Source organism: Tuber melanosporum (genome assembly GCF_000151645.1).
Source record: "Tuber melanosporum whole genome shotgun sequence assembly, scaffold_20, strain Mel28".
Taxonomy (NCBI): Eukaryota; Fungi; Ascomycota; class Pezizomycetes; order Pezizales; family Tuberaceae; genus Tuber; species Tuber melanosporum.
The window spans coordinates 691,715-704,791 of record NW_003298864.1 but is presented as its reverse complement, the minus strand read 5'-3'; positions in this window follow the sequence as shown (position 1 = coordinate 704,791).

Here is a 13,077-nt window from a genome sequence, read left to right as displayed (position 1 = left end):
CGGCACATGGGATTCTAAAAACTAAGGCTGGCAACGCCACCAAGGCCCCTGATGAGGAAATGAGTTGGGTTGCCCGGGATCCGGATACCGGCTCCGCCTAGGCCTCTGGCCCTTGTGGCCCCAGTGGATCAGTCGAAGCCCCCTTTTAATGCTTATTACGACAATGGCATTAAACGTGGGGAGGAGTAGTCGTAATAGGGTGCTGGCGTTTGATTTGTTTTCCTTTGTTGATTTGTCTTTTATTGTTGAACCTCCTGTTGATTGAGAGGGACAACATGTACCAGTGGATGTTGATGGGTGGGATTTGTTTTCCTTTGTTAAAGAGTCAGGTGTTGAGGTATTTGTTCGGTCTCATATTTGTGGGCTGTTTGAGGTGGTGGGGCATGGAGAAGGCAGTGCGCAGATTGGGTATTGGGAGAAAGGGACAAGGAAGGTACTCGCTGGAGTTTACTTTCGACCTGGCTATACCAAGGACCAGTTTATCCGATGGTTGGATGAGCTAGGGGAACCTGATATTGCGTTTGGAGATCTCAACGCCAGGCATCAAGACTGGGACCCCAACGCGGACCAGAACAATACAGGTGGATGGTGGCTGAAACAGTGGTTTACGGCCCCAGCTTGGGATATGAATATGGTACCGCCGACAGTGCCAACCTTTCGAGATATTTCCAGAATCGACCTTTGCCTGCACCGGACACCGTATGTCCGACATCGATACATGGACACTGCTGGCTGTGAGCATAGTGTTCAAGCCCTTAAGTTGAAGGTAGACCTTCCGGACAACATCATGCGTCAGAGGCCGGCTTGGAAGAAAGCAGTCTGAGAAAAGGTTGGGAAGCAGCTGGATGCCCTTGATGAGGTGGGAGATGAGAAGTTATGGGAAGGGGTGAGGCGTGTGGTGGACGCGCTCCCGCGGGCCTCCGTTGGCAGAGGTCGGTGCGAGTGGTGGACACCAGAGCTGGAAACGATGAGGTTAGATGTAGCTCGGCTACGATAATACTCCAAGCACAAGGCGGAGCGGAAGGAGGACTACAAACTGGTCAGGAGTGTTTACCGGGCTTGCCTGTTGAGGGCCAGGTTTGAACACATCAGGACCAAGATAGCTGAGAGTCAGGACTCGGACATTTTTCAGCTAGCATGAAAATTGGAGGCCAAGCGAACACTTCCCTCCATGGCCAGACCAGATGGGTCCTACGTCATGACACATTCCGACATCAGCGACCTGATTGCACAACAGCTATCCCCTGGCGATCCTGCCCCTTGGAAGGACTCCATGATTGATATGGACAGTGCTCAGGAAATGGAGATCGCCCTTGCTAGGTCCCCTACGAACACGAGTCCAGGTGAGGATGATATTGGGTATCCTTTCATACGATTCTGGAAGCAAAGGGATACAACAACTCTGAGACGTTTGGTTGACTATGAGTTAAGTCACGATATTCAGGATTGGCATCGGGCAGAAGTAGTGCTGATACCAAAGATTGACAAACCCAGATATGATGTCGTCAAATCGTGGAGAATGATACACCTCCTCCCGACACCTGCAAAGGTGGCAGAACGCGTGGTCCTGCTGAGACTAGCCACGTGTCTTGATCTGGGGGAGACACAGTTTGGTTCTTGACGGAAGAGGGGAGTTCACAACGCCATGGCGGTGGTCTTTGAGTTCCTACGGCGTAATGAGGGCTATAAACGGCTGATCTTGTCCATGGATGTTGAAGGAGGATTCGATAACATTGATGTTGACCTCCTGCCAGACTTCCTGGTCGCCCGGGGATGTCCGTCAAACCTGTATCAGTGGGTGCGAAGGTGGACTTCCTGTCGGTCAATTCGCTTCCGGTTTAATGGATGCGTCTCTAAGACCTACTATGTCAGCAAAGGGGTGCCTCAGGGCTCACCTCTCTCTCTGTTTCTCTTCGGAGCCTACATAGCGGATATATTCACGCTGCCAATGCATTACTCCCCCGGGGTCCGACAATTGGTGATCTCATACGTTGATGACGGGGTCATCATGGTGGCTGCAGATTCTTGTAACGCTGCCCGGTACCATGCGGGAGAAATTTTTGCGGACTGCGATCGTATAGCAAGGGCTAGGGGGATGGGGTTTAGTGCCCTCAAGACCCAGTGGATCGGGTTTGGGGACAGGGCGTGGGGAGGAATGGAGTTGTTAGGAGAAATGGTTTTACCTTCTGAGGATTTGCGGGTTCTTGGTTATAGGTTTAATGTATTTCTTAACTTTTCTTCTCATGTAAAGTATTGGTTGGAAAGGGGGTTGGGTGTTAAGAGAAGGATTTCGGCATTGGGGTGGAGGTTTGGGAGTGTTGGAGGGCTTGGGGCATGGGAGACTTACCGCTTGGTGCAGGCAGCCTACCTTCTGACCGTGTATTACGGGCTTGAGTTTGTAACCGACCATGGGTTGTATGTGAAACAGATTCAGGTCCACGTCAACGACTGCCTTCGATCTGTCTTCCGGACCCCTATGAGACTGGCAAACAATATACTGCTGGCTGAGTTCAGAACACCGCCTATTACGATCCAAGGAAGGTATCTGCAGAGGAGGTACTACAGCCGATTTATTAACTACCGGTACTGTGATCAACACCCGTGGTTCAGTGAGATACGGCTCGATTGGAAGCAGGAGGGGATGGTGGCACATCGGCAGAGCTCGGACAAAAAACTCACCTGCTGCCCCACAATTACGATCGGAAAAGGCAAGGCGGTAATGGCTGCATGCCACCGTTCGCTGTACACAGATCTGTGCAATTCCTCGGACGTGGTCATATACACGGACGGGTCCAAGACCTCTGAAGGGGCTGGTGTGGCATGGGCGGTATTTGAGAAAGGGGCCTTGACCTGTGTTGACGGGTGCTCAGTTCCCCAGTCATGGAGGATCGTGGAATGCGAACTGTTTGCAGTTGTCTGTGCACTCCGATATGCCCGAGGGATGGCCAAGAGGTGCCCGGTCCATGTGTTCCTGTACTGCATTCCTGCCCTCACCCTGGTAGACGGGATATTTTCGGAAGGAGATTTGGCTGAACTGTGTGAAGTTATAGCACCATTGCTTAATACGTTTAGCCCTGTCAACATCAGCTGGGTTCCGGGACACATGAGCATTGGCGGCAATGAGACAGTGGACCAAAAAGCTAAGGCCTGCGTAAGTTGTCCATCGCGGCCTCTGAGCTGGGAAGGGGTAAGCTTTGGGATCGGGCATGCGGCACTGGCCCGGGAATTGCGAAAGGCAGAGTGGGATTCATGGCACGACAGGGAGGGACACGGGTATTATGCTCGTGAACCTAGGGCACCTCGGCATCTTTGAGGCCTCACCCGTATGGACTCCTATGTTTTACTGAGAATTCGCAGCGGGACTGGTCTGGTCGGGCATGACAGCTGTGAAGGGAAGGATGACAGACACCACTGGACTAAGTGCCCTCGATAGGCTATAGGACGCCCTGCTGATGAGGACTTGTATAAGGATTCATCGGTATTGCGGTGGAAATCCTGGTGGATGAGTCATAGGTGGTTAGGCTTGGGGATTCCCTGACATGTTGAGAAGGTGGACGGGGATCTGGTAATAGGGGTAACCCCTTTGACGGCATACTAATGGTAGAAAGAAGTGGCCGGTTGGCAACGGTGAAGGATCCCAGGACCTGCACCCGGTGCGAAAAAAGACACGATGGCAGTGGATGCGTTCTACTGGGATTGGTAACCATGCCGAAGAAATGGTTTCTCTTGCCTGACCAATAACGCTGCGACTGTCCCTGCTGTGGGACTGTAATTTCAGCGACGGCCCCCCAGAAACGAGTCACCTTCGCCGAACACTTTGAGAAAAAGCCCCGCTGTTTACAGACATGTCACGATCGGTTTTGGTATTCTCAGCACCAGCAATGCGACGAGCTGGACCTCGCGACTCGGACGTTGGTGGTTTTATGATGGAGTAAGACAAATGGGTTGTTAAAAGTGAAGAGTTGTTTATTTTGTGGGATGGTTCTGGCCGAGGGGTACGTGGACTTAGGACTACATTATAAAAGGACAGAGGGGTGTTGGGATAGACTGTATGTTCCCTTTGCAGAGTACATGGGACAGATTATGTTGGAGGCGGATAAGGGTGAGGGTATAAGACGGTGGCTGGGTAGCGAGGTGGGGAGACGCGTTAATCTGGGGCAGTACTAGTTGCTGCGAGCGCCCGTGAGCCCATTGAGGTAGTGATTTTTGGATTTATATTTGGGGGGAGTGGTTGCGAGGCGAAATGGTTCGCAGTAGTGTATTTTAGATAGTTTGTTTTATGGGGCGAGGGGGAGACTGGTCGTATGCCGGTGTCGGCGGTACTAGTATAAATAAAATTAGATTGAATTCTAAGTACTTTTTGTAACCGGTATGGGTACTCGGTTATTGGTTTTGTTTTATGTTTTGTTTTAAGTATTGCTTTGATACTTGGTTTGTATTAAGTATCGTTTGATACTTGGTTTTGTTTTATGTTTTGTTTTAAGTATCGCTTTGATGCTTAAGTAATTTTACCAAAGTGTATCGATTGATACCTTTGTTTAGTTTCGTTCATGGTAGACATGAACAGATTTGTGTATTTAAAGACCACCTGTTTCTATGATAGAAAAGGCAGACATCGACAGACAGTATTTCAATATACTTGGTTGAACGGTTACTTCTTGTTCTTCAGTACACCTCCGAAGCCTCCTTTAGTTCCCAGCTCTCGCCTCCTCTCTGGAAGAGCAGGCCACCTGCCAACTATCTTATCTAATACCAATAACGTGATTAGCACCTTGTGAACACGTTACACTTTTCCTCGTCCTTGCCGTTGCTTCGCCCCAAGTGTTTCTTTCACACTCATGATGGGCCTTGATGCCTTGGATTCTGGGGGAGATATCTGAGTTCGCTTAGTAGTTCCTGGAGTCTTTGGTGTTGAGGTCTGTTAGGTTTTGGGTAGTGGATTACTTGTTTGCGTCTCGTTTCGTTGCCTGCTGGCTATTTCACGATGCTGGCACTTCGAGCTATTCATCACGGTCGCTTATGAGCCCTTTTCAGTAAAATGTCTTCAGCTTCCTGTCTATCATCTACTTGCAGGTTTCGTGTTCGATTGGGGGGATTGAACATTGTGTTTGAGGGGATCACCCGTGTCGTTCTCTGGTCCAGCTCATGTTTCTTGTCGGGTTCTAATGGAGTCCTTACTTCTCACGATACAAAACGCACTTGGGTTAGACTGATAGCCTTCCAAAGTTTCAACTCATCATACCGGTCACATCATTCCTCAGGTGGCGGGGCGGTACCCGCTCAGCTCCTCGTTACGTTTTTGTTTCTACTGTCGGAATCCTACTATGTTGTTTATAGCCGTTCTCTTGGAGTTTTTGTCCTTGTGGCATTTACGGTGATTCAGTCAGGTGTCTCCTCCTCGCCTTCGTGGGGATGGCTTTGACCCTGAAAAGACTTACCCCCTCGTGTGGCTTTTCATTGCTGCCTGGGGTGGTGTGGGACCAGTGGCTGCCAGACACTCGCGTTGTCGGTGTGTTTGGGTTGTTCAGTTGTGGATTGTGGTTGGCGGCTTCACCCATTGCAAGTAGGGCCTAGCTTCTATTTATCTGCTGCTGTTCATTCGCCCACCCCCTCCCTGTCACATCAGTTGGGGGCACCTCTTGCCCATTGTTTGGTCTCAGTTTCTGGACCTGTGGGGCTCGGTTAGGCTGGCTCTACCTAACCTTTTCAAGACTTGGTTAGACTTTGGTTCCGCTGGGTTGGATGGTCTGGCTTGTACCAGTACCTTTGGGTACTAGTGCTACATGCTTTGTAGCTCCTGGCTGTGGCTAGTGGGCCGCGCTCAGCTATGTGAGGCTGGGGGATGGGGCTTTGTTGGGTGGCCAAGACCAGTGGCTGCTTAATGGAGACAGGTATCAGCTGTCCCGTGGCTATTGGATGGTTAATCTGTCTGAGAGACTGGTGGGGCTGGATGGGCTCTGCGGCGCCTGGTGTGTAGGGCTTGGGGGGGGCTGATTGGGGGGGAGAGGCACCAGCGAGTACCAGTCGGGCCTGCGTCAGGTTGGGCGAGGTATAATTAAGTATTTCCAGTCTGGCTTCGGCTGTTGGGTGAAGCTGCTGAGTGCTGTAAAGCTCCCTGATGGACCTGTTGGCTGATGGCCACCTGGGCGGATAGTGGGTTGTGACCACCTGGTTGGACATGTTTGGGTCTTGCATGCTGGGTTTTGTGGGGTTTGTTTGGTTTCTTTGGTTTAGTTCTGGGTACAGCAGGAGGAGACAAGGCACCATGGGTGGGAGATAGGCTCCACTGACCTTTACGGTCTGTCACTACCTCTATGTATTTTATTTGTTTATAGTAGTTTTTGTTTGGGGGACAGGCAGCAGGTACAGGTCCTCCACATCGGTACGCTCCTCAGAGGCAACCAGTAAAGAGGGTTCATAGGGTCGATGGCCAGGCATGTGGTTGTGAGAGGTGGACATGTTGGTTACCTCTTGCCTGCTGTTGTGTCGCCTGTAGGTTTAGTTTGTGTATTTTGTTGGGTTTTCTACTGTGGTAGAGATATTATGGGATGGTATTTGGACTGGGTGGTAGTGATTTTTTGATTGTTGGATGAGGAACCTGGTTGGATTGGTCTTTTGCTTGGCTTCGGCTATGCTTAGTGCTGGTTGGCTTCATACCAGAGGGGCTACGGACTTGGATCGGGGCGGGCACTGGGTTGTTTGATGGTCATGTAATTAGTTCTCGTGCGGGCATGACTCGGGGATGGCAGGTGCGGGGCCATAGACTTATCTAGCTTAGGATTAGTGGTATACCGGTTAGCGGTATCCCTGTGCCGGCGGGGGCTCGTCATATACTAGGGTTGGCGGTACGCGTTTAAATAAAATTACATAGAATTCTAAGTACTTTTCCTACTTATTACTTTAACGAATCTAAAAAGACTTTTATGATCTTTATCTTCATTGCAACTATATCGTTACGCCAAGGAAAGCCCTTCACTCAGAAGAGTTAGAGAAAACTAATGATAGGCGTTTCCAACAGAAGACAAAGGTCTTGTACTATCAATAACGTAGGCAGAGGCCTAGTGCTATCGTAAGACGAAGAAAGAAGGAGAAGAAGAAGAGTAGTAATGTTCTGCATCGCTAAGAACTAACTATCCGAGGAGGGATTGTTACATTACAAAGTATCACCTAGCACCACATCAAACGATACAAGACGGCATTCCTCAACCCAGACAGGGAAGGAGATATCGACATTGATGATTAAAACCTTAACCTAGGGGGATTCAGCAATGCCCTAGATCAAGTTTCAGCAGAGCCCTCAAGGGCAGCAAGCCCAGTAACTCCAGAGAAAGGATCACAAGTCAATAGCTCTTATGCAGGAACTCTACGACCTAAGAGAATGTTGGGATCAGCAGTACCAGGGCCACCAGCCTCAGACGCTCCCACACCAGGTACTAGTGTAACGTGTTCGCAAAGTGCTAATCACGTTATCGGTAAGGGATACGATAGTTGGCAGGTGGCCTGCTCTTCTGGAGAGGAGGCGAGAGCTGAGAACTAAAGGAGGCTTCGAGGGTGTACTGAGAAACAAAGAAGTAACCGTTCAACCAAGTATATTGTAATACTGTCTGTCGAAGTCTGCCTTTTCTATCATAGAAACAGGCGGTCTTTAAATACACAAATCTGTTCATGTCTGGCATGAACAAAACTAATCAAAGGTATCAATTGATACTCTTTGGTAAAACTCCTTAAGTATCAAAGCGATACTTAAAACAAAACATAAAACAAAACCAAGTATCAAACGATACTTAAAACAAACCAAGTATCAAAGCGATACTTAAAACAAAACATAAAACAAAACCAAGTATCAAACGATACTTAAAACAAACCAAGTATCAAAGCGATACTTAAAACAAAACATAAAACAAAACCAAGTATCAAACGATACTTAAAACAAACCAAGTATCAAAGCGATACTTAAAACAAAACATAAAACAAAACCAATAACCAAGTACCCGTACCGGTTACAACTAGCATACTTGGAATGACTGAAAATCAATTTCAGGCATTTCTAGCAGCAACATGAAATACAGGACAAGGAAATATCTAGCGACTGAAAGTAAAAGAACCTGATACATACGAAGGAGCTGAAGATAAGCTACAAACATTACAGGTGCAATGCGAAGGGTATTTTGCTGTTAAGGGATATGGAGAACACCACGATGAGATCAAGATTCCATATGTGGAATCTCTGTTAAGAAGACTTGTGGGAAAATAGATCATGCCCTTGCAAGATGGAAGGAAGCAAAGGGAATAGGTCACATATGAGGAGTTCAAAGTGACACTTGTCGAACAATTCGGAGATCCCAACATCAAAGAGACAGCAAGCCGAAAGCTGGAAAAACTCCAACAAGGAAAACAGACCTTTTTAGCATACTGAAACGAAGGCCGATTATTGGAATACAAGGCAGAGTTTGATGATGCTATTCTCTACATTATCCTACTGAGAAACTGCAGTGAAAGACTCCAAGAAGTGTGGGGAATCTCTGATACGTGTTATACCACAGCAGAAGGATTTGCAAGGTGGGCCATTGATAAGGAAAGCAAGCTAAACATGGTTCGAAACAACTTGGAAAACACTATAGCACACAGGGTGTTCTTAGCATCCAGGAATGTAGACGGAACCTTCAAACAGCACGCAGCTAGAGGGGAAAGTTGAGCATTACCGTCAGGCGAGCCAATACAATTGGACAAATCAAGAGCAGGACCTACTCTCAACCTGTCTAAGGAAGAATACGCCAGAAGATTGAATGAGAAACTCTGCTTAAGGTGCGGAAAAGCAGGACAGCGGATACAAGAATATAGAAGCCGACCCGACAGTGGATACCAAGGTACCAGAGCTGCTGGAAATAATCGCTTCCAAACTCAAAAGAGGAGCAACATTCGCAAAATGATTGCAGAAGATATACCGTTGGAAAACGACGAGCGCCCCCAGTACACGGTGGTCTGGGAGACCCAAGATGTGGACATGGAAAACCCATCAAGTTAGCGAACTACTATGCGGCACTACACACGCAAAGAGGAGAAGAAGATGCAGATCATGTGATGATCAAGATGAAGATACAGGTAACAATCCCTTCTTGTATAGTTAGTTCTTGGTGATGGGGAACGATACTTCTCTTCTTCTGTTTCTTTCCTGAGTCTTACCATAGCACTAGGCCTCTGCCTATATTACCAATTGTACAAGACCTTTGTCTTAGACCGGGAATGCCTATCGTAAGCTTTCTTTAACTCTTCTTCGTGAAGAGCTTTCCTTGGGGTAATGATAACGTGGCAATAAAGATAAAGATTGTGAAGGTGTTTTATATTCGATAAAGTAATAAGTGGGAAAAGTACTTAAAACAAAGCGTGAAGAACCTATCCTCTACAGCCGTATCGGCCTCCTTATATAGTGTTCTTCCCGCCCGTGATCATGTGACCCAAAGTGGTCACAGCTGCAAAACCAAATCATAACAAACTAATCATGTGACCAAGGTGGCCACATGTTTGAAACCCATGACCTTATAGTGAGGTTTTGTGCAACAGCTCATAAACCAATCATAATACAATAAACAAGTCATATGACTTAACTGAGTCATATGTATGAAACCGATGACCTCATAACAAGGTCATGTGCAAAACATAAATCATATGTACAAGGCATACCTACAAGGCATACTTGCAGGGCATACTCACCAGGAGCATGTCCCATGACTCATAGTTGAGCCATATGCGAAAGTATCACAAATCCCTGACATAACAAATCATATAGCTCGAATGAGTTATATGTGTGAAACAATAACATACCTGTGACTTATAACCATATGTTACATGAAAACATTTTTTATGCCAAGCCACGTTCGTGACAATACATAACGAAAAAGATGAAGAAACAACAATATATGCAATGCTCGACTCAGGGGCTACCAAAGATTTTATCGATAAGGATATCTGCAACAAATACGGCCTCCACACCAAAGAAGCAAAGAAAGCGAGACAGGTCTACCTAGCGGATGGAAAGCCAAGCGCAATAGGGCCTATAACTCATAAGGCTACAGTACCTATGGATATTGACAGCCATAGGGAAATAGTAACCTTTCAGGTAGTATATCTCAAGAACCATGAGAGATTCCTCGGGATGGCATGGTTGCGAAAACATAATCTGACAATCATTTGGAACAAGAACAAGAAGACCTTTACAAGCGAACTATGTGCGACACTATGTCTTAACAGTTCGTCTGTGGTCTACGTGACATCGGTTCGAGAAGCGGAAGAAGAAACTTTGAATGCAAAGTTGGCCAAGATGCGGCAAGATAAGAGAGTCTAGATGAAAAAACTGGACCAAGAGGCAAAAGTGCCTACTGAGGGTTTTAAAGGGGCAGCAGGACACGACCTGTATGCCAACAAAGAAATCAAGATACCTGCCAACAGGCAGGCAATAATAGTGACAGGAATAGCCATCAGACTACTAGAAGGCACCTATGGACGGATAGCACTCCGTAGTGGTCTAGAGGTCAAATATCAACTCATGACTATGGCAGGGGTGATCAACGTTGACTATACAGGTGAAATCAAAGTAGTCCTGGCCAACCTGGCTCAAGAGGACTAAGAAGTCCAAAAAGGCGATTGAATCGCACAGTTGATTATCGAAAAAATCGACAAAGAGGATCTGCACGAAGTAGATCAACTGGATGAAACCAAAAGAGGAGACAAGGAATTTGGAAGCTTGGACCAAAACAAGCCTTGTAACCGGTACGGGTACTTGGTTATTTGTTTTGTTTTATGTTTTGTTTTAAGTATCGCTTTGATACTTGGTTTGTTTTAAGTATCGTTTGATACTTGGTTTTGTTTTATGTTTTGTTTTAAGTATCGCTTTGATACTTAAAGTGTTTTACCAAAGTGTATCGATTGATACCTTTGATTAGTTTCGTTCATGCTAGACATGAACAGATTTGTGTATTTAAAGACCGCCTGTTTCTACGATAGAAAAGGCAGACTTCGACAGACAGTATTTCAATATACTTGGTTGAACGGTTACTTCTTTGTTCCTCAGTACACCCTCGAAGCCTCCTTTAGTTCTCAGCTCTTGCCTCCTCTCTGGAAGAGCAGGCCACCTGCCAACTATCGTATCTATTACCGATAACGTGATTAGCACCCTGCGAACACGTTACAAGCCTGATACAACAAAAGGAATTGAGATCAAACAGATCACAGCACAAGCCTTTGGACGGTACGATCAAGGAGGAGATAAAACAGGAATTCTCAAATAGACATACGAAGACCACAAAGCGGTCCTAGCGAAAATCAACATCAACCCGGATCTAGCAATCCAAGACAAGAAATACCAAAGCAAAAAGGGATGGCAAGAATTGATTCCAAAGGAATATCATCAATTCATGAACCTATTTCAAGAAGAGGAACCTATGAAGCTACCACCTCGAAGACCAGGAATTGATCACCAAATTTAGCTGGACAAAGATGAGAAAAGTGGAAAAACAAAAGAGATTTCCTCCAAGAAGTTATACTCACTAGGAGAAGCGGAGCTCGAAGAACTTAGGAAGTACATCAAGTAAAACCTAAAGGGAGGATGGATCAGAGACTCCTTGGCATCAGGAGGATCCCCAATACAATTGATCAAAAAGAAATATGGAAAAATGAGACTCTGTGTAGACTACCGAGCTCTCAATTCAGTTACCAAGAAAGAACGATATCCACGAACCATAATTGGAGAGGTACTGGATAGACTACAGTCAGCAAAATACTTCACCAAGCTCGATATCAATGATGCATACCACAATATACGCATCAAGGCAGGAGACGAATGGAAGACTACATTCACCTTGAGATACAGAATGTTCGAATACTTGGTTATACCTTTTGGGTTAACCAATGCACCGGCTTCATTCGAAAGATAGATCAACAATGTACACAATAATTACCTCGATATATGTTACATCGTATACTTGAATGACGTACTCATCAACTCGGAAAACATGCAACAATAACAGAAGGATTTCAGCAATATCATGGCCATAATACGAGGATCAGGAATGAAGATCAATACCCACAAAATGCGAATTCCATAAAGAGGAATCAGAATACCTTGGGTTTATCATCAATCGAAGCAGGGTCAAGGTCGAACTAGTCAAAATGGCAGCAATATGGGACTGGGCCAAATTAAATAACAAAACCGATGTTCAATACTTTATGGGATTCTGCAACTTTTATCGAAGGTTTATAGATGGATTTAGCAGGCATGCAAAACCACTCAATAACCTAACAAAGAAAGACAAGAAATGTGAATGGGGAGAAAACCGAACAGAAAGCATATGATGAAATACAAACGCATCTAACATCGGTACCCATACTGGTTCATTTCGACCCAAACCGAAGGACAATAATCGAAATAGACGCCTCAAAATATGTGTGCTCAGGTATACGATCGCAACAATGCGAAGATGGAAAATGGAGGCCAGTGTCTTACCGATCCAAGATAATAACTCCTGCAGAGTGCAACTACGACATTGTGAACAAAGAACTATTAGTGATAGTTCAAGCATTGAAGGAATGAAGGAGATAAGTTCTGAACAAAGACCATCCAGTGCAAGTTCTAACCGACCATAAGAATCTGGTCCTGTTCATGACTACGAAAGAACTTAATGACCATCAAATAAGGTAGGTGGAACACCTCAGCAAATACAACTTCTAAATTGAATACCAGCTAGGCAAAGAGAGCTGAAAGCTAGATACTCTGGCAAGGATTGCAAGCGACAAACTACAAAGGAAAGAAGATGAAAGGATCAAACAAAAAACACAATCACTATTACCAAAAACCTACTTCGAGATAAGGGAGGTTATCAAATTCACATCAATGGAGGAAAGGGAAATTGAGAAGGCAAACAAAAGAGACAAAATAATTCAAGCAATAAGAGAAGCATTGAAGGAAGGAAAAAAGGAGATGAAAGGAATTGCTCTGGGTTTATACCAATAGGAGGATGGAAACATGTGGTACGATGGAAAAAGAAGAGATAAGGACAGACATCATATGACAACACCCCGATA